The sequence below is a fragment of the Lissotriton vulgaris genome, chromosome 10, assembly GCF_964263255.1.
Source record: "Lissotriton vulgaris chromosome 10, aLisVul1.2, whole genome shotgun sequence".
In the NCBI taxonomy this organism is placed as follows: domain Eukaryota; kingdom Metazoa; phylum Chordata; class Amphibia; order Caudata; family Salamandridae; genus Lissotriton; species Lissotriton vulgaris.
In genome coordinates this window covers 984,227,512-984,248,103 of record NC_141698.1, presented here as the reverse complement: position 1 = coordinate 984,248,103, position 20,592 = coordinate 984,227,512, and the positions used below count along the sequence as shown (strand labels likewise).

Genomic DNA, 20,592 nt, shown 5'->3' with positions numbered 1-20,592 from the left:
CTTATTCTGCAGCCTAAAGATCTGCCTATTTTATTGGCGAGGCCATGTGTGCGTTTGATTTTTTTGGGAAGTGGGAGGGGACATACACCTCACGTGCTTTTCTTGCTTGGCAACAGTTGGGTGAAATAGACACATTAATAGTGGGTCTGCTACGCGTCATCCTCCACTGATACATACACGCGTACTGATACATACAGTGCTGTAAATAATGGCTAAAGTAATTGCACACTTTTAAGTTATTATGTCTGCATCCATCGATAATGTAACCGTGTCACTGCATCTTGACAGCGTTTGTCAGATCATGTAGTAATGTACTGGGTAGAGCGATGAGAAGCAGCTCTAGTTGCTGTGACTTTGGGGGTGCTCACGTTCCCTGCTGTGATAGTGTTTCCCTGCAGTTATGAACATTTTTTAGGTTATGAATAGCATTCTTATCTTAAAATGGATTTGCTAAACCTGCATAGTTTACTGTCTAGGACAAATAGAAAGCCAAAGATAACAAACGAGTGGCATATTGAATTTGTATCACAGACACATTAGGGTGTTCATGATAGTTTTTTATGTGTGTGTATATATATATATATATATATATATATATATGTATATATATATATATGTATATATATTTCTCTCTCTCTCTCTCTCTCTCTATATATATATATATATATATATATATATATATATATATATATCATTTGATGGACGATACATTGAAACGTGTATCCTGTTGTTTGTTGCACTTGCAGAATACAACCTGCGGAACATTGATAATTGCTAAGGCGTAACACAATGGTGTTAATTGTTCGCTCCAAGCTAGAGTTTAAGGATAACCCATCATAAAAAAAAATCTTATTAAGATGCGTTATATTTAAATGTATCCCATGTGTGCAGATTTACCTGAAAACCCGGAATGGATCCGGCATTGTGCACCAATCTTGAACACCCCTGACATAGATTGTCATGAAATGTTAGCCTTATGCCGTCAATTAATGTCTTCATTATTCAGTATCCTCAGTTATTTTCAAATTACAAATGGCAGAAACATTGTGTGCCCTTTTCTGTTCCAGCAGGAATGGATGTAACATTTATCCTTGGTCCCACAATGGATCATTTTTATCTCAGCCCCGCGTCTGTTCTGTATATATAGAATAAATATTTATGTTTTCTTATTTTTTTCTGAAACTGAAGATACAGAGAGAATAGGTTGAAAGTGTCAACTATAATTCATTGCCTGCAAAGAAAGGCCTCACACTGATACTGAGTTGAAATAGAACCCATCTAAATCACTCCGGTGGCACGCTCATACCCGAGATAATATCAGCATTTTCCTTCTTGAAAATATATCTGCAATAAATTAAAGGAGGTCTTCAGCATTTTATTAAAATGCCTGTGACAAATTTAACCCCATCGTCATCCACAATAGCACTGGTCCCTCCGATATGTGTAAAGCGAAGGTTACATGAAGGTTGGCATTTTCTTGCAGTGAACTCGCATCTTTTCAAGTGTATTCTGCAGCAGAGAATCCACCCACCGAGTGCTCGTAAGGAGGACGGCTTTTAGTTTTATATGGAATGGAATTAGTTGTGAACGACTGACGTAAAACCTGACCTCGAAGAGTTTTAGATTTGGAATTACAAACGGCAGTGTCTAAAAACTCCAGCAGCAATGGATGGCGCGCTTTCTACTTTAAAATAAAGAAACGGAATACATTGAAAATCGGGATGAAACAAGAGTCAAATACAGACAGAAGTAAACGAAATTACATTTGTTTGTGCGCAGACACCAAAATAGGTAGGAAATCAGAGCAATGATTCCAATAAAAATGCTTCTATTAATTAGGCGAGAATTGTCTAATGTAAGTAAGCTCATCGAACAATTAAAGGTAAGATAGTGCAAATATTTTGCCTACAATGATGCAAAAAATAAACGTGTTATTCAGTAGTTCCATATGCCTTAAGGCGTCCAATCTAGAAGTACAGATCTGTTGTGAATTGACTTACCTGTGGTCCAGGTTATTAATTTTCCTTTAGTCCTTTCCACTAAACAAACATCTGTTCGCGCTCCATAGATAACTATGGTAATTTTAATTTGATCATCGTAAATGGCAAAATCAATGAATATTCACAACAGGGTATACTAAAATCTTTTTGGTTGGCGTGGGGTGAGGGGCAGCCGTGACAAAGGTGTTGGGTGGAAAAATGATACAGCCTTCCATTTTAATGTTGTATTTGCCTCAGCATGTCTGACATACACAAACACCTCGCACACATTCACTCAATCATAAATTGTCTACCTGCTAACATATCACATGGGCAATCTTGACGTGGACTACAGAATTAAGGTAGTTAGAGTGGCGTTAAGAATAGTAAATCTGTTCATACCTATACATACGTGCATTAACAATTTATTGGTAGTCAATAGCAGTTCTTAATTTGAGCTGTTGGTTCCCGGTGGTCAGCACTGGCACTTAATCATCCGCACCAGCGCTTTTTATGAGCACCATTTAAGGACACATTAATTTAAGAGCACCAGTTAAGGACACATTAATTTACGGGGAGATTAATTGATTTGCCTAGAATCACAGGATGTTGAGCCAACGCTGGGACTCACTTATTTTCTTTTTTTTTTTTTTACAAATTAACGACCGGTCCATAGTGTGGATGCAAGATTTTTGCAGATGGATATTATGTTAATTATATAGTCACATGTTCTCCAAGCACACACTCATAAAATTCTTGTCTCACATCAGTATTCCTTGATTGTCTGGCTTACTGGTACTTTCATAGTTTTACTGACTTTTTGTGAGGTCACCCACGTCCCTTAATAAAAGGTCATGTTTAGGAAATTGGGTTATTAGTTGAGGGGTGGTAGCCTCACTCAAATAATTGGCCAAATCTTTGTCAGGGTGAACCACAGAAGTCACAAATCTTGTGCTTAACACTCTGGTAACTTGGCACAAAGCTGTCAGGCTTAACTTAGAGGCACTATGTAAAGTATTTATGCGACACACAAACAGTAATAAAGTGAAAACACAACACAAGAAAATCATAAGCTAAATTTGAAAAATAGAGGAAACTTTAATAAATACAATGACAGAAATCCAGTTGTTGAGACAAAGTTATTAGTTTTTAAAGTTTTAAGTAAAAATAGTGCCACAAAGCTAAAGTAAATGGCCTGCAGTTGATCAAAAACTATTGCAAATTAGTAAATATTTATGGATTTAGTGACCTATAATGCAAAGAACGAATTTGCAAGAATTAATCAAGTAGCTAATGCTACAGATTGATGGAGAGAAAAGAACAATACATTAAGAAAAAGGCAAACCAACAATGTCATTGAATCAATTGGTCTATATTGAAACAAAAAGCAAGAGGTACTAAAGTCAGTATAAAGGGGTTCTTTAACATCGAGACACGCATATCTATGCAGTGCATTGGTTGTAGGCATTTCCATACAGTGATTCACTGAGACAGATTTGTGTGCTTCACTCTTAATAAAAGGAAAAATCTGCTGTTGTAAAGGTAGTTTATTAACACTCATGCACGTATGAACATGGAAATCACAAATCAAGAATTAAAAACAAGCTTCAATAAAACTTCAGAAGGTAATGCACATTTTCAAAGTTTTACAGAAAGCAAAATATACAAGGCTTTTGACACTGTTCTGATCTTTTGCTTTTTACAAAATTACTTTATTAAAAAAAAAGTTATTAGAAATATTAAATGACAAGTGAAGTTAACCTTTAAATTTAAGCAGTCCATTCTTCCACCTCCTTTACCTGATGTATCCATTAACATAATCCTTCAGCAAGTAATAGAGTGTTTGAGACATCGAAAATGATGTGCGTCTGTTGTAATGTTTACGAAATTCTTTAAGGATTTTGTGGTTACTACGTAAGCTTTTTGAGTGATAAATAGTAGCATATTTGCTCTACCTTTTAAAAATTGTTTCATGATACAAAAAGATTTTCCAAACCTCTCTTGCAATGAGGATGATTTTTCATGTCTATCAAAAAGCATAGTTTAGTGTCCGTTCGCTGCTTTACACATCTTTTTTTCGAAGGAGATCATTCCAACACAGCTGAGCAATACAGTAGTCACCACTATTAATTAGCTTGTGATGAATACGTATTCCTACATCCACCTGAAATGCCCATGCACCGAACTCAAACCTTAAGACCTCCCCTAGAACAGAATATGGCATGCCTAACAGCTGTTAAATCATTTTTGACTCCTTTTTACTAAAATGTATATTCTGTTTGGTAATTAAGGCAGGGCTCCATGTAATACAAATAGAGATATTTTTTAGGGGGTACCTGCTAATAAAGGGTGATTTGTAAATCCATCAAATTGAATATTGAATCTGTACAAACGTTTGGTGGAAATTAAAGCATTCTTTGTAATGCTTTTACATTCCTTATTCTAATTCAGACCACAGTGAAACGTAGCCACCAAACATTTAATGTTTTCAGTTTTATTTACCCTGTCACAAACTAACACCTATGGTATTCCACATCCTTTTTGATGGATTGTATTATTTTACATTCAGTGACATTGATTACCAACATGTTCTATCTACAGTAATCTACTATTTATTGATAATGTAGACCACTAGGTGTACAGTCCATTAAATATAAGTATAATTTCAAGATTTCAACAAGAACAAATAATGCAGCCTCAAAGAGATGAAATCATACTAGAATGCGGTTTATGTAAAAAAGAACGTCTAACAATTTCTAAAAAGTTAACATGTCACTTTTAATATGTTGGCTGCTGTATTCACTGACTACATATGTGGACATTTAACCTACTTATCTGCATTCTAGCACTCAAAGACCAGAACCTCATTCACTATCTCTCAACAGCATGCTTCCGCAAGGATTCTTCTCTTTCTGGTGCTTATCACTTTCTTCAGGAGACGAACGGGTATTTGGCACCTGCTGCTCACCTCTGATGAGCTCAGTGATAGCAGAATAATTTTGTCAGGAGGTTATCTGTAAAAATAATACAAGTGTAAGCCCAGAGTGGAAGGTAATTGTGCAGTACCTATTTGTCTTGGCTATTTGGAGAAAAATGTTTGCAAGGAGATTGCTGAGGCCAGAGATATACACCAAAGCGAGATCATTAACATTGATAAAATTAAGATCCATTGCAAAAACAAAATGAAAAAATGCAAATGTTAAGGTAAAGACAATGATGAGATGTCTGGTCAGAAAATAGCTATTTAGCTTTACCTTCCCTGAAAACGTTCAACTATTAAACTATGCACAGATGGACTACAGTGATCATAATGCATGGAAAAGCGGTCCGCATTTTTCCTATGACTGAAGGCATTACTCAAGAGCCTTCTTGTGTTGTGTGCAGGTGTGTGGAACGAAAAGAAATATATGTATAAATGAATATGTTATTAGCTCAAAAGGTCTTTCACAATTATATTAGATTTTTTATTTGAATTAGAGGGTATTAAGAAAAATTACCAGACTGCTCCAATAAAATAAACATCCAAACTGGTGTATCAGTGCACCAATCATGTAGTAAAGAAAGACAGCCTCTGATTTTCCCAAATATGATAACTCTGTTTTTAATTAGAAATATAGTGTGCTAGGATTGGATGTTTCATTTATTCAGTGCCATAAAGAAGGAAGCATGTTGTCAATTCACACATACTTAGGATTTTTCTTCTCCCAAACAATACCAATTTCATCCGCACAGTTTATCGTATGTGGTGGTCTTGACCACCATAGAAAAGTAATTCAGGATAATCATATTTGGTGATGTGTTGATTTCAGCAAGCCTAAGAAATAGTGGAACCATTAAAGAATAAACATATATAGGATTACTTTTTTCAGAGGGACTGCAATTTCAGCAGTTATCTGAAATTGGAACCTGAAGTTTGACCATTTGTACTACAGTCATTTGTAAATCATGGCCGATATTCTTGACATAACCAATATGGATGGGCTATAACACTATTACAGTAATTCTCCTGACACTTCTGTTTTTATGAGTGTGAGGAGCATGAGGCAGACCAGTAAGGTTTTGGTGGTTGAGGCGCTGAGATTGGCATGGTATGTAGACAGTATGTTTTCCATTAGGAGAGGGTTAGAGTCATATTATCAAGTAAATGAAGTTCGGAATGATTGGGGAATATTTTTCGTATTTAATTTTTTGACAAATGGTTTGGGTATCTTCATCACCATTATTATAAATTACATGCAGCATACTAGGAAGGATGAAATTTCTATCCTGTGACATCCTCCCCAGAAGTTCCGTTGGGAAACTTAGTGTCTTTTACTAGTTGCATCGGGTCTGATCAGTATTCCCAGGTATTTTAGATGTCTCTAGAAGCCCAAACCTGCGGAACTCGTAATCATGCTATATTGCATCCGGTACATGGATACGTAACTGATTTCAATGTGACTCTCATTTCTGGTACCAGGTCAAACTCCTCTACCAATTCCAATATGAATTGTACTATTTCATCTGGGTTCTAATAAAGTAATGCATAATCTGCCTGTGACGGTCTGAACAAGCATCGGCACAGCCAATAGATCTCACCTTTGGACCTTATAAGTATTTAGTTATGCAGCACAATATCCTTGGTGCAACAACATCTACTGTTGCATGGCTAAACACTTATAAGGGCCCAAAGACGAGACCTATTGGTTATGCCATTGCTTGTTTCTTTGGCAGTCACACGTTCCAGTACATCATTTGTAAAAAAAATATAATGTGCAAGTCAGTCAGCGATCTTGTGTGTATGTTGGTAGGTAGCAGTGTTCGCAGCAGGTTATTGTGGAGGGGTACAATTCAAGTTTGTTAGCAATGAGGCACATTAAGTAACATTCTGTTGTGTGGGTGGGGTCGTTTGAGGGTGGGGCAGTACAGATGTAGACGAGGATGTCCCAGATGCATTATGTTTAGATAGATGGAGGTCTGTCTTCTGTTTTTCCACTTTGTGCACCGATGATGCCCGACTTCTGTGGTAACGCTGTTAGCCTGGGGTGGTTAGTTTATCTAGTTCCAGAGAAGAGGGTTGCCTTTCTTAAAACTAATGGAAATCGATGTTTGATGTTAATACATAAGACACTAGCTGGGCTTAAAACAGTTTCTCCAAAAATTATCAGACTTTATAGTTTGTAAAGATATATTGGAATACATCAGTCTTTAAATTCTCTATGTAACACCATTAAAATAAAGTTTGAAGCTTCCAAAGCCGTGGGCGCTAGTTTGAGTTTTGAGGCTGCTCATCTCTCAGTGCCGCCAACACGGTAGAAGGCTGGGGGAGTGCCATCACTACTAATAATCTGTAGCAGTTGGTGGCGAACTCGAGCACAGTGGCTTGCTTCTTTTCGCTTGTGGACAGACAAGGTTTCCCTTAAATTACTTTCCTTCAAGAATTACTGCCGTCAGCAGCGACCCCTATTTCCAGGGTCGTTACTGATCACCTGCCTCCTGAGATGGGTGCAGGACTGCAGGAAGAAATAAACAATGCGTCATGGGGCGAGAAGAGGCTGGTGAATCGCAAGCCGTGGGGTATCCCTTTACCTGCATCCTGGAGCTTGTGACGTCATGTCGCAGGTAAGGCTAGGGTTCCAGCTCTGGCCCCGCCCCACCCTCTGGAACTGAGGCTGAGTGGCTCCATTTTACTCCTGTGTGGGATCTTTGAAGAGCCCACGTATCACTGCTGTGGAAGCCGGAGTATAGAGACCAGAGAGGCCATTCCTCCCTGAGCTGTGTGATTGCTGCCATGGCCGGGCTGCCTGCTCTGTTCCTGCTGTTGGTGAGTGTGTATGCCACCAGTGTTTAAAGACTGCCTCAATTCTAGTCTCTTCCAGGGTTAAAGTTTGGTGTCTTGTTTTCTGGTGTGGAGAAAAACAAAGGACGGGACATTCAGTGGAATTTTGAATGAATCGCATACTGCGCATTCCAGCAAACAAAGGGAGCCGGGATAGTGGGGGCAGCCAGCGCCATGCGCGTTGTGCCTGCCTGCAGCCCTTCTTCCTTTTGGGATGGCCCATCCGGACTGGATCCTTTGCTTCACAGCTTGTTTAGATAACACGCCTACTTTAGATAAGAAATTGCTTCATGACAGCTGTGAAGCAAACAATCCAGTCCGGATGGGCCGGACGAAAAGGAGAACGGCTGTGACTAAGAAGCATCATTTTCAATGTGAAGCCATTGTTTTGCATAAATGCTGACGCAACCCAATGAAAATGATGGGTGAGGCTTTAAGTCCCCTTCTGAAATCTCCTCATCTACAATATAACTTGCCAGAGCGAGCAGCGCATGCTTGCTGCACCAATAGGCGAGACCTAAAAATGGGGTGGATCTAGCTGACAAGAAGCTCATCTGTCAATAAGAAAAATGAATAGAGACAATGGGCAGAATTGTACCATGCCCGTTCTCAGTGTTCATACTCAAAGATTGAGCAGCTGTTACATATGCACCTAGGCGAACGTCAACTAGTTTTCCCAATGCTAGATACTTTTTGTTACGAATAGAACACTCCTCAGCCTTTTCGATGTACTGCTAGTCGACTAAGGGGAAGACTATTTGAGTTTCAAATATCACAACAGAACCTTCCTCGTTACCCTGATTATCCTATGGGAGGAACAACTGTCTCCTAGTCAACACCGTAAAGACCATCACACAGGTCCTCGTCACCAGCCACCTCGACTAAGGCAATGATCACTACGCCAGCATCTCCACCCAGCTCCTCAGACGACTCCAGACTATGCAGAATGATGCAGCCAGACTTATTATGGACCTCCCCAAACGGACCCACATCACTCCCCACCTCAGAAACCTCCACTGGCTCCCCATCCAGATAAGATGCCAGTTCAAGATCCTCATGCACGCCTACAAAGCCCACATGATCAAGGACCATCCTACATCAACCAGCAACTGAGAATCAATCTACCCACAAGACACCTGCGCTCCTCCTCTCTTGCCCTCACACACACGCCCGCATTCATCACAACCTCAGTGGGGGCTACTCCTTCTCCAACGTAGCCGCAAAGACTTGGAACGACCTGCCAATTCACCTCTGAACAGCACCCTCCCTGGCAGACTTTAGAAAGAAGCTAAAGGCCTTACTCTTCGACAGAGACATGACACCCTCAGTGCCCAGATACCCCTAGGGGTGACAGTGCTGCGCTATATGAATACTGTTTGATTGATCGATCTCAGATTAGAAAGTGTACTTCTTCCAAATATAAACCATGCATAAGTTTAAGCATAAGACTAGGATAAAACTAACTCCCCCCTCCTGTAATGCTCCATTGAGCCCCATTTCTTCTCTGTCCTGCTTGGTTTAGTGAGTAGCACTTCAATCGCCTCTTTTACTGGCTTTGGCAACGTCCCTTTGGCCTGTCCTTAGTTCTACATTAGGAGCAATTTGGGAGATCGCACTTCATAGCAGAAGGTAAATCATGCTTATAGCTTTCTGTTAAAAAACACCTTGTTAGCACTTTCGGACCTTTATGACTTTATGCACACAGTATGATCGGGCCTTATAGGCATGTATACCTTAAGAAGTTGTTAGTACGGGCAATCTGTAAGGCACATCATGAGGCTTTTTGCTCCATATCAAAAATTAGCATACACTAGTTCCTAGAAACGTTACTTTAAATGTATGTTTTTAAGAAGTAAGTGTAAAGTGCTCTTTCTAGATATATATTTGCTATAATTAATACATCGGCGCTGATGAAAATGGATTAAAATGCTCGATTTTAGTTTGCTTTTGGGTTGAGATTTTCGTAGAAGCAGAAAGTACGTTTGAATTGGCTGCTTCTTATTTTAGTTCGTAAATTAAATTCCATTTATTGCTATCTTGCAATTCAGACAGCTTTTTCCATAACAAGCAACATTCTAATTTATCGGTTTGTGAATTTACTAATTTGCCACTCAAACATACATTGCAAAGATTAAATTGTCCGGCTTCTTCGAACGGTCTTATCTTGACTGGTTTCCAAATCCTCCCATTATTTGCATAAAGAAAAACGAAAATGTATTTTAAGTGTCTTGTCTCATGTTTTTGAAAGATGTACAGTTTAATAAAGGTCATCCAATAACTTTGGATGAATTGCACTGTATGTTTTTTTAACTGAACTTATATGCCTAAAGTTAAATGTGTACAACAAAATGTAAGTTGCACGTCCTCTAGCACAATAAAGTTAAAACATAAACATACAGATTTTATTAGATGTTAATAATATTTAAAAAATTGAGTTTTCAATTTGGGATATTGGGTTACTAGTTGAGGGAGGCAGTAGCCCTACTCAGGTAACAACCACAGTCCTTTTCCGGATGAATCACAAAAGTCTCTAAATTATCCAGTGCTTAACCCTCTGTTAGTTGGGCACAAAGGCAGTCAGGCTTAACTTAGGAGCAATGTGTAAAGTATTCATGCAGCACCCAACCAGTAATACAGTGAAAACACAATAAAAAAGAATCCCAAACCAATTTAGGGAAATAGAGTACATTTTAATATCTAAAATGGTGCCAGAAGTACAAGCACTAAACACCATTTGCAGTTATCTGGCTGCACTGGACTGAGTTAAGGTCACAAGTTAAGGTCAGAAGTTAGGGTGACTGCAATGGGACATGGGTCAAATACAAGGACGAGGTTAGTTCCACTGAAAAAATTACCTACTCAAAATCCGGCGCGAAGAGTTCTGTTTGCAATAGAGGAGGCTGCGAAGAGCAGGGAAAGGGTTGTGGATGGTCGTCAAAGAGCAGGCTGTGTGGTGTGGGCTTTCATCACTGTAGTGCAGAGTGCCAGTTGGGTGTCATGGACGGTGGTTGCTGGAGATTTGCATTGCCGATCACTGTGGGAGGTTGTTACTGTAGCATTAATTGCAGATCTTGAGTTGCCGTCATCACTGGTGATCTCCGTAGTGTGAAGAGTCAGGTTTTTCGGAGATTCGCATTGGCAGTCATCGTGGGCAGCACAGTCTCGATGCAACTTGGCCCGTTCATGGTTGCACGGAGTCCAAAACTTTAGGATATTACCCTTCTTCTTAGGAAGAACTTATCTGCTGCCAGCCAAATGTCCAGGGCCCTGGGGCACCACTTTGTGATCAGAAATTCACTCCAGCAGAGGTCAGCAGGGCTCAGGCAGGTCTAGTTTCGGGCCTGTGCTGCAGCCGGGCATTTGCGGGGAGACCTCTGGAGCTTGTTTTGTACCTGTAGCTGACCAACTGACCAATGAAGTCACTCAGGTTAGCCTAGGATGAAGGGAAAAGGTCAGTTCTTCCTTCTCAGAGAGCAAGGCAGTCTCCAAGCAGGAGGGCAGCCCTTCTTCTATAATTTCCACAAATCTAGGAGTGTTCTGATGAGTGCCTCAGGGGGTCCACTATTAATAACTGGAGACAGCCTGGGTGAGGCGGCAGGGGTTCCCCTATAGTACCTCCACATCTGCTCCTGGAAAGTTCTTTCAGTCTCCTGTCAAGATACCAAGAATTCTGGGATGACAAAAGGCTGATGTCAGATTCCTTTGTGTGTGTGCTGGAGGCAAGCCCTATGAAGTACACGTGGGGCAGGGTACAGCCCCAGCTCCACCCCCAGCCTACCTGACATGATGGCCCATGCTGTCCACACCTAAGCTCCCTTTGTGTTATTCTCTGGCAAAAATGCACAAGTCCGAAAAGCAGAGCCATTCAAAGTCATATGACCCCAGACACTGGTAAAAGGCACAAATAGTTAGGAGAAGAAAATGCCAACTTTATAAAAGTAGAAGAGCAAACTACCAGCTGTGTTGCACTCTAGTAAACCAATATGTAATACAATGTGTGCAGAAGAAACAATGTAGATTTCTAAAGTGTGCACCCTATGAGGAGGCTCTGCCCGGCCACCGTGTTCAAAGTAAACGAGAAAACTAGGATATGTGCCCTAGACACAAGGTGTACTACTGTGATTTACTCAAGGAGTATATACCATTTACATTCAAGTGATGAGCCAACTTAAACACTGTATATTCAAAATGTGTACCCAAAAGCAACATTCCAGTGTACAAAAGTCCATCATTAAGTCATCACTGAAGCGATGAATGAGCTCATTCATGTTTTATTGTAAGCACATCACAGGGAAATTTGTTCCACGTGAGTTAGATGATGTTTGTGCAGTTCCCATGTTGTCTAAACAATTCCCAATGCATTTCGGGCATACACAATAACCCTTTGTGAGTGGAATCTACAGGCAAATATTTGTTGCAATGAGAATACATCATACTGAACTTGACCAAACAAAAAGTGCAAAAAAACAGCCACTAAATGCTGTGAGACGAACATCAAATACATAGAATGAAGTAAATAGCTCTCACCAGTTATCATAGAGAAAAGCCAGATAGTCAGCCCTACTTCAGAAAGCGCAAAAGAGGAGTGAACATTCCAGGACACATCACCATCACTCTTTCCACCATTACCACTGTTAAACTCTGTCACTCACCACCATCAACACCACCCTTATCACCAGAGCACAACTCGCAACCATCACCACTTTCTCTATTACCACCACCACTTTCTCTATTACCACCACAACTTCTACAGTTAGTAATACTGCCACTACCATCACCACTATCACTATTGACAATACCATTGCTACCACTGTACCTGTAGTAGATACCTGCCAGTTGAGGGGATTAGCCAGTTTTACTACGCCTTGAAGATGCCCGTATTGTTGATGAAACACATTGGCTGTGTCGAACTGTTTATAATGATACAGAATGAATAAAAGTGGTACACAACTTTAAAAAAACACAAGACCTCTTGTATTATATAATTATTTTGTATCTTGACATTGATATTGATTGTATTTACTGTTGAAAATCTTGGTTACTTGCCTCTCTATTGTAAATAGACCATTGCTACCACCGCAATCACTCTTACTGTCACCCCCGCTACCACCACCACTATGATCACCATGACCACAATTATCACCAACAACCTTACCACTGGTATAATCACCACCAGTAATCCCTGTGACACTACTGCCTCCATCACTACCACCTACCACTCATACCACAAATATTAACAACCTTAATAATACTCCCACCATCAGCAACACTATCTCCCACATCTCCACTCCTGCCACCATCATCACCTCTTTCACCAGCATCTCCACGTTCCTCACCATCACTGCTGCGACCACTGTTACCACGAATACTAGCAATATCACCACTTTTACTGGAGACATTGCCTTTGCTGTACTATCACTACTGCTATCACCACTACCATGTTCATTGCCACTACCACAGTGACCACTGCTAACCCAACATAACAAAGATTGCTACTACCTCCATCACCATGAGTACCATCACCACTTCAAGCATTATCAACACTTCTCTCTTATCTGTTCCCAAAAAGGAACCATTTTTTTAATCAGCAATGTTCCTTAAATGAACACAGACTACTCTGAAGAAAGCTTTCCGTTTAGGAAAGCAGTTCAAGAATGGTGCTCAACTGTCCCTTGCAGACACCTTTCTCTTTTTTCACAAATTGTACAGAGTTGAAAATGGAAAATGGTGAGTTTTCCTTAAATAACCCCCACCCACCAAGGTTTCCCCTTGGTGGCATGCTTCAGCATTGGGTTCTTCCCGCTCTGCTGCGGAACGGGTGTACTACAGCCTACGATTTACATGGGAGCACTTATAGGTGGTAAAAGATATATTCAGGAGAAGCATATGAAAAAGGGAGTGGGAGGAAATTTAAAATACCTGGCTAGTAGGAGAAATTTGTTTATTTTACCTCAGCTCGATACAGAAGTTAAAGAATATGGAGGCTTTTTTCTCTGGACAACCCTTTACGGGATAGAGATGATGATGCGCTTGGACTAACTGTCAGCTTGGTGGCATGAAGGAGGCTGCCCTTCTGCGGAAACGGATGTTGATTTTTATTTAATTTTCAAGGTGTTGAGGAGGATCCAATTGTTGTGCTGAACAGGACTTAGGGGGCATGTGAGATCAGAAGAATCACATTGTCATTAGGCATGGTTCATAGATATGTCCATACTTCAACCAAAAAGGAAGCCTGATGGATATTTTTTCATATAGTATATTGTTGGCAAAGAGGTTCTCAAGTTTGGAGGATACATCATTTTTTTTTTAATTTTGCAATTTAACATTAAAGATTTGTGATTTGAAATTTGTGATGGATTGATAGCTGTTAAGTTGGTTGGGTTGAACGAGAGTCTGCTTTGAATAGACGTGTGAATTTGTCTACTTTGAGGCAGGAAATGACGTCTTCATATTGCAGGATCATGTTTATTATGTTAAGACATGAAGGCTGCTCGAAGAGGCTCATTGGAATGCCATAGAGTTGAATGATAAATGCAAGCCATAAGACCTCCATTATTGTTTTAGATCTTTGTGAATTGCTGCTGACCCTTGTCTTAGAAGTGCACGAATTATAGCTTTCATAGAGAACGCCTATTTTCTAATTTAATATTTTTTTTTGGAGAGGTGACGTTTGGAGAAGTTATTGACTTTGCCTCGTTGCTGCCTTTTTGTTAACTGCATTATTGCTTTTGCAGTAGTCCATTATAGTCTGCTTGGGGTTAGCTGATGGTCATTTCACTTTTAGTAATAGAGTATTTTTCTCCTTTCCATAACTTACACTTTTATGTTGATAGTGGCAGTGTATCAGCTTGTAGTTGACTCATTTTCTTCTAAATAGGGTTTTTTTTGGTTATTGAAGAGTCTTGTGGAGCTGCATTGTAAATATGTGCGTGTTTGTTTCTTGTTTTAGAGTTGGGTGTGGCTGTAATTATTCTCCATGTATTTTTGGAATTCCTCACCCAGAAATTAGGGGTTCGTGGATCAGATTTATTTAATGTATTCATGTACATGGCAAACCGTGTTAAGGTATGATTTCATTAGCCAATGAAGCGGGCCAATCAGCTATCCTGCCTGGTAAACAGTCACACTTGTGTTTGAGGACATGCGTCTCCCTCAAATCCTCCTGTAGACAGCTGGACTCCTTACCAATATGTGGCTGGTGGGAGTCCATTTTCCAGGTTTGCGTTGCGCTCCCAGTGCAACACAGGCCTTTGTCAAACGTATTTGCTACAAACAAAAATAAAAACTTTTATATTTTCTGCTACAAGATAGCTTTGGCCAAAGGAAAACAATAATCACAAAATAGCGTTGCAAAACACTGTTTAGTGTGCCTTGCGTTGAAAAATGGCACCTACTGCAAACTGGCACAACCTAGGCAGTTTATCTAATTTTGCCCCCATTGCACTCCCTAGTATCTTTAGCTTCCTATATCTTGTAACTCTTATATTTTTGTAACGTTCAGATTGATAATTTAAAATGAATATGAGCCATTGGATCCCTTCCAGGATATGAAGTTTACACTTGACAAACCCATTCCAAAATTCAAAATAATTAATTTACGTTTTTGTAAATTAAAGTTACAATGGAGTGAGTGCGAGTTTATTAAGGCATGTTTACAAGGAATGAATTAATGTAGGTTTAGTGCCAAAACGGAGATTAAGCGTCTGCTGCTACTTATGATTCAGAACCCCACAGCACTGAACCTTTTGGGATACATTTTCTAAATCATGCATGAAATGTGGGCACATAATCCTCTTTAAAACAGAATGCGATTTGCCCAAGTTTCCTAATTACAAACCATATTACAACTGAATGAATGCGGTTGTGTATAAAATGCTGTGGCTGCTATTATCACATAATTGACCGCTTTGTTTAAGTCACTAAAAGAATAATCAAACTAAGGAACAAACAGCCAATATGCAAGAGCCACTTGAAAATGCATAATGGTTGTGTTGACACAACAATTTTGTGCTCTCAGAGTAAATGTCCCCAAAACTCTTTCATAAATCTAACACATTCTACAAACCTCTAAGCATGAGAAATGGAACTGTACAACAGCTACCCCCATGTTCAATATGGTTTTTTTATTGTACGTTATATTTATATGCATAGTGCTGCATTGCCTTTTGTATGAGCTCGTAGCACTGTCGAATTGTGGGTACCTTCAGGCCTGGACTCGGGGTTTGAATCACAGACACACACTGTTCGCGCCTGATCCGTATGGCTTATCCTTCTCGATTTGCATCCCTGTTTAAATTTCGCCAGGTAAAACCAAGCAAAATTTACCAGAGGAAAAGAGGATGATTGAGGAGACGGAAAATGTGCCAGAATCTCATAGTAAACCCAGCCCACTTAGAATAAGGGCTTTATTGTTGATTTGTAGAGAGGGGCAACCAGTGCGGAAACCTCTTAAGAGGAATGGCACAGACTGTGGGCCCTTGATGACTGACATGCCCCTGTGTTAAGAATGACCTGTAATAAGAGCAAGTGGGATTTTGTTAGTTGTATGTAAAGAGCAGGAACATCATCCAGCCACTACCCTTTAGCCTCCATGACCGCTTCAAAGCTGGGAGGAATAATCTTTTTGAGTATATTAGCTGAACATTTGGATTGAGTTTGGTACACCATTTGCCACTGTAGTTTATAGTGCCATATTGGGGCGGGTAAAGCAGTTTCCTAACTTTCCGTACAACCTCAGACTTTTTGCTGTATTTTTTACTCCCAATCTTTGATGTATAGAGAACACGTATGTTTCTGAAAAGATAAAATCTATTTAGGGCTTACGATTGACTCTCCATTCTCTTGCCATACTTTCTTTCTTCTGCTACAGAATTGTAATGCACTGAATGAAAATGTATGACGGAGGAAAGGCCGCCTTGGTTCTTTTAGACCTTTCGGCGGCCTTCGATACGGTCAGCCACGAGACACTCCTGACCCGTCTAGCCGAAGCTAGAGTTCATAGCTCAGCTCGCACTCTATTGGCTTCCGATTTGTGTAATAGGACCTTTTCAGTGGAGCTGGGGAGGCCTGATCGAAATCATTCAGTTCGCCTTGCGGGGTGCCTCTGGGGTCCTCATTAAGTCCTACCCTTTTTAAACTGTATGTAGCTCCCCTGGCGGCAATCATAAGGAATTGTGGTTTTATTCCAGTTTCTTATGCTGACGACACCCAGCTAGTGGTGTTTATCAGCAAGGATGCTAAAGAGACAGCGGAGAAATTCAGGTCATGTATGACACAAGTCAAACATTGGATGCTGAACAACTGCCTGAAGTTGAATGGGGACAAAAGTGAAGTATTGCTGCTAGGGGCAGATCCAAACATATGGTCCCCGGAGTGGTGGCCTGACAGTCTTAGCAAATGTCCAGTTCCAGTAAACAAGGTGAAAAACCTGGGTATGACCCTAGACAGCAAACTCTCATTCGACGCTCAGGCCAGTAAACTGGCATCTTCAGTCTGGTACATATTGAAAATGATAAGAAAGCTCCTGCCCTACATTCCAGCAGACGCCCGGAAAACGGTGGTAACAGCCCTGGCCTTGTCAAGGCTAGATTACGGGAATGCCTTGTATGCTGGCGCCCAGGTCCAAGTTCTAGCAAAACTACAACGTTTGCAGAATGCAGCTGCTAGGTTGGTGCTGGACGTACCCAAACATGAGCCAATTGCCCACAAACTAAAATCCCTCCACTGGCTCCCGATCACCAAAAGTTTTAATCGGTCTGCTTGGCCTATAAGGCACTTCACGGATTTGGCTCTCAGTTTTTAAAAACCCATTTTAAACTATATGAGCCTTCCAGGACTCTTAGATCAAGCGAGGCCAAATTAATTCAGGCCCCTAAACAAAGACTGGCCAGATGGGGAGGGAGAAGCTTCTTACTTCAAACAGCCAAGGTTTGGAACCGTCTCCCAATCTTCATCAAAAACACTGCATCTCTGCTCTCTTTTAGGAAGGCAGTGAAAACATGGCTTTTTTCTGACCATTAGATCATGTCCCGTCGATCCCGAGTCTTCTGAGTTGTCATAGCGCCAAGACGCCTGTGGGCATTCGCGCGCTCTATAAAATTATAAATCAAATCAATCAAATCAACACTTCATTAAAGCTAGGGAGTTTCCTGTGGTTGTTGTAACATTCATTTGCGGCTGTGTTTACATACCAGCAATCAAATGTAGTCCACTGACTAGAACATTTGCTGCAAAGGGTTGCAACCTTACATTTAAAAATTAAGACACTGGGATTTCCACATATGTCTTTGCCCTTTTGAATAGACTTGCCGCCTATAAGTAGGCTTTGTCATGTAGATCCTGTGGTAGTACCGCAGGATTCAAACCTTTAACATTAAGCTAATGCAGAGATATCATAAGCAGGTGCATTAACCCCCATAACAATGTTGCCTGTTTGCAACTTACATCATGAGCATATGTATGTAAAATAAAAAATGCATAGAACTTAAATTCATAAATGTGGTAAAGAAGCGTGTGTTCTTGCCTAATGATCCCAGGTGAATGCCATTGTTATGTGAGGGGAGGTAAGTGCTGATTCCTAAAATGGGAGCTGTAATGAGCACTTGATAACTACAAATGAAGAACCCTAATTAGATTTAGTGAAGTTATAACTAACTGCGGGTGTATGTTCTGGATGGAGGTTTACACTAATTGAATCACATCAAAGCGTTCTCTCTCTTAAATCTTCCTACAAGGTTTCTACTGGCCTGATACTGCTGCATTATATATACATCTGTAATTCGGTTCTTCCGAAGAAAAGCCATGCTAGAAACATGCATGTAAATGAACGGGGTGTGGTCAAGACTGTTTGACATGACTTCTGTATGGCGCACATAGCGGTCCACTCTGTTTCATTTTGGGAAATAAAGTGAAAGCTCTTGGGGGAAATCTCTGCAGCCACGAACTGTGCTCATTTATGAGATTGCAGCATTCATCGATATGTCTCTGGAGCACTGCTTTGACCTCCTAAATGGTGCTACCTTTCAATGCTACTTTTTGATCCTTTCTTTAAAGCTTCACAGACCTGTTTGTGGGATCACAACTTGAATTTGTATGTTTTCTTTAATTAATATCAAATTTTTATTTCCAGTCCCTTTAAGATGCTTTAGTTGAGCCAGCAAAATGGCTCCATCAGTTGAACGCTCAGCCCTGAACTCTGCCTTCAGATCACCAGTTTAAATACTGGAAAGGTAAGATGGGTAACAGTGAATAACAGGTAGATTTTTTTACCCAGGGATTCTAAGTGTCATCAGGTAGAAAATGGAGAGAGAAGCTTGATTTGCACGACTTCACTCAGAACCCGAGGTGAAAAATATCCCCTGTATTCACTTTTAACCTTCTACAGTTGTATGCGTCCCACAAACCCCCAAATCATCTGCCCTGGCTTTCAGTAGCTATGCAGGAGTAAAGAATTATTGGAGGAGCCAAAAAGAACATGGCCTTACCTGCCCAAGCCCCCTGCTCTGTGATAAACTTACTATGCAAACCCTTGGCCATGCTTTCCCTTCTCGACCTTCACATAAAAAAAAGATTACCGGGCTTTCTGCCACCACACAACACTACACTCAGCTATAACCCTCCCCTTCCCAAAAAATGAAAAATAATACTTGGACTCCTGTCACCCCCTTCCAACAGTCTCTGTAAAATAACCATGCTCAAATGGAATAAAATCCTGGTATTTTGTTACCCCCACCACCATTTTTGAACTCTCCCACTCCCCACCCAAATGTTAAGGAAAACAGAATACAAGGCCTCCCATTCCCTGCCCCTACCTTTGTGCCGTCCCTCCTCCTCCCTCTTCGCAGCTGCACTACATTCTCTCACAATAAGAGTGGAGAGCTTGAGTGTCTGGTTAGCATGACCTGTGATTCTCTTTCAGCATAGTCTTGAGAGAACAGCGGCCGGTAGAGAATGTGATGGCTCACGCAGCAAGCGTGGCGTCCATGTTCTCTGTGCCTTGTCGGATTTGAGAAAACCTGAGAGGCAGGAGAAGGTGGGTGAGACTGCAAGCTGCCATTCCTACACTTTGCTTGAGTCTCTGGGGATGCAGGAAAGTCGGAGATCGTTGGTGAAATGAAATGCTATAAATTGAATTTTCAGTAGTTAGTGTTGGCCTATTCATTTCTATGAACAAGTTTTGATTATCCCATTCAGCATTTTTTTTCTCTCAACATAAACTATAGCACTTCCTTGGGAAGGAGCAGCTGATTTTCTTTGTTCCTCTTTTTTCTAAGATGTATGCGTTAACTGCTGGACCCTGTAGTATTGATGGTTGATTCCAGAAGACAGGAGCTGCCCACCACTACTAGGTCTTCACCACCAACTCAAGTTGGTGGCTGCATCAGTTGTAATTTCTTTGGCCTTTGTTACATTTAATCATGGTACCATTCCTTTACTATGCACTTTGACTTTTATTATGAGGTTCAGCAGGATTGTTGATTTGGGGTATGAGAGTTGTCATCAGCGTACCGAAGGCTGTTCATGTTTCTTCTGCCAATTTGGAATCTATGTCCATCTTGCAGACTACCGTACTTTATTATTGATTATGCATACAAGTTAATTAGGTAGGGTGAAGAAAAATATATATATATATATAAAAGTATTATCTGTTTTTCCATATATTATTTTCTTCCTCATTATTACCCTTTTGCGATAGATGAAGCTATTAAGTTAATTAGTTTCACTTGTCATTTGGTCAGGTGCAAAAGGTAAACATTTATTTGCAGCAGCAATACAAGTTAAGGGCAGAGCTTTAGG

At 40.4% G+C, this 20,592-nt stretch overlaps 1 protein-coding gene across 7 annotated transcripts in view; it reads left to right on the top strand.

Annotated features, from left to right (window-relative positions):
* The window catches only part of PHF14 (PHD finger protein 14), a 1,195,141-nt gene that overhangs the window by 1,128,290 nt on the left and 46,259 nt on the right, over positions 1-20,592 (top strand). The gene's annotated exons all lie outside the window — the stretch shown is intronic.